The 4,209-nt window shown below is 29.6% G+C and overlaps 1 long non-coding RNA gene across 2 annotated transcripts; it reads right to left on the reverse strand.

Moving 5' to 3' along the window:
• Positions 1-17: 17 nt before the first annotated feature.
• Positions 18-3,259, reverse strand: LOC122635953. 2 transcript variants are annotated; one of them, XR_006328810.1, is made up of 5 exons: positions 2,861-3,259; positions 2,706-2,804; positions 2,261-2,635; positions 1,769-1,976; positions 18-1,699 (listed from the first exon to the last, which is right to left on the reverse strand). It is a non-coding gene; the product is annotated as an uncharacterized LOC122635953 (long non-coding RNA). The 2 variants fall into 2 exon arrangements; XR_006328809.1 differs by having other exon boundaries at positions 2,706-3,257.
• Positions 3,260-4,209: the final 950 nt, after the last annotated feature.

Raw genomic sequence — 4,209 nt, forward strand, 5'->3', positions numbered from 1 at the left:
CGTAAGTAATAATAAACGAATCTTTCATATCGTGTTAAATTATCTCTTAATAAAACAATAATTCATTACGTATACACCGTTATAAAATGGAAATTATCAAGGTTTTTCAATTAACAGTCACCTATGATTCGGAGTAAAGCGAATGGTTGATCTATTCTTCGAAAAATGAAAGTACAAAAATGTTTTTTTTAAACATAAACTATCCGTTTTGCTGCAGGGGAAATATTTTAGCATATAATAATCCAATAATTCCATTACAAAGCTTAATTTCAAAATACTAGCTCTTACCACAAATTCATTCTGGCAAATTAAAAAATCTTGACAACATCAAAATACGATATTATAATGAAGCTTAAACCAGATTAAGAGGCATATCCTGCAGTATTAGTTGAAAACGAAGATATGATTTGAAATCAGTGCACATGACTCTGTGAGAATGAAAGTTTAATTATTCAAGAGTTTAGCCATTATTTGGGGGTACGAAATCAATTCGTAGTGTCATTGATCTGACTAACTATTCAAACGAATTAGAAGAGGAAAACATCAAATATTATTGAGACAAAGCACAAGAGAAAATATTTCAATATACGTAGGGACATTTATCCGATTCTGAAAAATTATGTATTAAATATTGAGAATTTATAACTCCTGAATGGGTATTGAAATATACTCAAGACTGAATTTCATAGATTAATAGGATAACAACTAAGGAGAATCAAACTATCATCGAATTGGAGACATTGACAAATATTTGAAGGTCGAAACATTTTCATGTCAGCTATATCGATTTTCATATTACGATTAAATCTGTCTGTTAAATTCGCTTGAGCTGATTAGATAAAGAAAGAATATGAATCCCTGAGTACATATTCGGTTGATGAATTCAGCTATGATATAGATTATCAGAAGAACAATGAAAGTTTCATTAATGACGGATCAATGATAATCCTATTCAGAATTACATTGAAACAACATTGGTTTGTCTGTCTGTGTTAAAAACAACTATTAGTACCGATATGGTTCGCTACTATGCTACGAAGTAGTGAAAAAATTCTGAATATCAGACCAATACTTGTGAAAAGAGATCATGATGAACTAAAGGAAAATTTTCAATCTATTATATAATGCTAGAGTATATCTATAAATAAAGTTTTCGTTAGAAGCTGCATTTATGACGATTTACGTCCTGAAATAACTTATGAATTCTACAGAAATTTATATCACGTTGAAAGCAATAAGCCCTTAGACATTGAATTTGATCAGTTATATAAACATAAGAAAATAGAACATGTAATGACCGCTACGGCAATATCGAGAATAAAGTCGAAACAGTTTAAGATATTACACCGTATTTTGTTATATTTCATATGCAAATACTTGTAATTTAAATGGAGACGGTAGGGATATGCACTTATCACAAGTTCGATTGACGATAGATTAACATAATAAATGGTCTAACAAAGCGAACGACGTATAATATTATCAATCACTCGGTAATCTATTCGTAAGTCACCCACATGAATTTCTTTCTTGGCAACTTTGACAAAATGATCATGATAATGGAGATTTACTTTTTTTTCATAATGCTGATTTTCATCAGTTGTATTATTTCTTGCTCCTTTCGTTTTTGATAGTATATTGTTCGTATTGTACAAATGTCAAATTCGTTATCTCGGCGAATGTTTTGTTCATCTCGATTCTGTCAGTATAACATGTTTTTTTAAAGATATTTAGCGATTGGGTTTATATATTGTTTAAAAATACTTACGATTTTATTTGTAAAAGTTTGGCGTTAACATCTTTCAGTACAATACGATTTGTGACATACGCTTATCTTCATTTGTTACTAAACAGTTTGAGATTAATCATCATTATACGGCCTCTGCACAGATTTTCTGCTTTTTAATCTATTTGGTCGAGTCACTGGTGTTCACTCTAAGAATGATTCATGATCAAAACGCCGGTTTGATATTTCACTGGAAAGATATGAATCTTTACTTTTTTATTGATTCCATTAATTATGAAATTTGCAAACACCGTTCCCACATCTACATCATATCCGTGTAGCCTATTAATTTTTTACGCTACTTTTTGTATATTTTCTAGCTACAATATTCTGGAAATATCTTGTCTTAGCATTACATACATTATTCTCTGGTTTTGTATATTTATTAGACATTATAGAGCCTTATATTTGAAACACGTTATTTTCTTACATACGTTTATAGATTCTTTACTTCACATAACTGATTTTGCGTACCTTGAAACAAATTCTAAATAGTCTCGAAATCGTATGTTTCTGATTTCCTCAATTATCCATTCGACTAATTTCTCCTGATATGCCTGCTGTAATATTAGTAACTTCTCGAAGTAGTGCTATAACACGTGTCTTATATTTTTAATGTATCTTTATGCAATTAATCATTAACTCGGTAGAATATTACCACATCACTTTTTATCCACTCTTCTTCATCTAGTCAATGCATAATAATTCAAAGTCAAATCTTCCTACCCATTTAGAATCACATATTCATGGATTTTTTTAATTTAACACTCAATATCGTGATTAGCTTTATTTCAGTGGAATGTCGATAATTTTGTATTATCTAGAATTTCCAGCATTTACCGTACTTTCCTGCGGAAAAGAAATTACGTTTGTGTTAGTCATGCGTATTATCATTTGCTCACCTTCGTTCGATCCCTACCATAATTTTTTGCTTTCTGAAGTGTTGTTTCTCTCTTTGTTCGGTATATCTATAGCTTTGTCGTTACTTTTTCACACACTGTCTATTGATTGGTGTCCTCTAATGACATTGACATTTGTTAGTTGTTGTAGACACAGTAGATTTTATTTGCTTACTTTGTTTAACCCTTGGCGTATTCCTATCGTTGAAAAGTTTCTTCCACATCGTTCACTTCTCTTATTTATAATTATTTAACCATATCTATACGCTTTGTACAATTATCCGAATGTCAATACACCATACTATTAACAATACGGTATACTAATTACCGGCGAAATGATTTTACCATTTCAATCATTTTCTTGCACACTATCTGTAATGTAATGAGTTTCGCAAAATTTGCATCCGTTTCAAACACACGTTTGTTTTCCCGTGTAATATTCTACTTCTGATAATTTGTTAAACTTTTCTTAAAATATAAAAGTTCCTTGGAATATAATGGGAGATATAACGATTAATAGTTTAGTGTGCCTGTTTGGAGTGCCTAGTCACGACTGACTTCATCCTAAACGCTACACAGTATATTAGTTTTATCGCTACTCGCGGTTTTTGTATTGTCGCTACTCGCAGTGTTCGTATTTTCCCGCATAATTTGATTATTACATGTATAGATATGAGAAAATTATTAAAAAAAAAGTATATTCAACAAGAATCCACATCTTGTTTATTTATAAGAAGACGTGTTATGCTGTATTCTCCCACCCTTATCATACTTATTGTTGTACTAATATGCTTTCTCCACAGACATAACAGAACATAACAGAACAATTTGAACGTAATCGAAACTTCCTTGGTTACATATTTTATCTAACTTATTCATACAAAATGTCAGAATTTCATTTACGAAGATATCTTATTTTTTTTTTTTTTTTTTTTTAGTATATTGGAATTAAAGTTATTATTCCATAATATCTATATTTTATAATGTAAATACAGATATATCTATATATTTGTATTTAAAAAAGTATGAATATAAATCAATTACATTTAAAGTCATAGAAAAATTAATAGCAGATTTTCTTTCCGCGATTGATTTTAGCAAATATACTATGCTTTTCAAAGTGTAGCTTTCAAAGACATAGTAAGTCGGTGACGAGGCGAAATGGAGCAAAGTGAAATGGAAATGGAAGGAAAAAAATAAAGAAAAGAGAGGGGCTTAAAAGATAGGATAAAACAGAGAGTGAAATAAAAAATATATTACACATAAAGAATATATAATATATATTCTCTTGAACGTAAGAGCGAGAAAAAAAAAGACTGACTTATCATTTGTTACCTGAATTATTTGTGCTGTATCTCTTAAACAAATCTCTTCTTGCGTTTTTAAAAATAACGATATGGAATATTTTTAATTAGTTACAACTGTTCGAAATCTCTTTCTTCTCTCTTTCATTCATACAACATATTCATTCATACTATAAAATTAGTAATGGATTTATAATTTTCATTACAAAATTTAATACAG

The sequence above is a fragment of the Vespula pensylvanica genome, chromosome 20 (assembly GCF_014466175.1).
Source record: "Vespula pensylvanica isolate Volc-1 chromosome 20, ASM1446617v1, whole genome shotgun sequence".
NCBI classification, from domain to species: domain Eukaryota; kingdom Metazoa; phylum Arthropoda; class Insecta; order Hymenoptera; family Vespidae; genus Vespula; species Vespula pensylvanica.